Below are 530 nucleotides of genomic sequence, written 5' to 3'. Positions count from 1 at the left end.
CCCTAAATGCAACAACCTCAAAAGGTTAAATTAGTTTATCCATTTAACTTCCACGTAAAGGGTAAATTGAGCATAATTTATTTATTTTTACATCGAGTTCATCAAAATTTCTAATGAAATTTTTGCAGAGACTCCCCTATACCGGGAAGTCCCACGTTATTGATAATTTACCTTGCATGCATTTATAATCACATCCCATCCATATAGACATCCACAATAGGTCCAATTCAACCATTTAATGCATTCGATAATATACTCAGGATAAAACTTCATACTTAATCTCCATCTCATATCATATGCATAAATTAGTAATTAAGAGAACAATCCAAGCGTTGAAATTCCATGTATAAACACAACACATTTTAACATTGTAAAGATAAATTAATACATTATAATATCTCCAAGCATATGTTTATACATTTAATATTCCAAACACAAAAATAATATGAGTATACTATTATATTCAAGTTACATGTTTATTGTAGAACAAAATAGATGGATAATACCTAAGTTCCTAACTTATACAAAAA

Source organism: Populus euphratica, unplaced genomic scaffold (genome assembly GCF_000495115.2).
Source record: "Populus euphratica unplaced genomic scaffold, PopEup_1.0 scaffold4533.1, whole genome shotgun sequence".
Lineage (NCBI taxonomy): Eukaryota > Viridiplantae > Streptophyta > Magnoliopsida > Malpighiales > Salicaceae > Populus > Populus euphratica.
The sequence above is the reverse complement of the archived record's forward strand: the minus strand, read 5'-3'. Positions refer to the sequence as shown.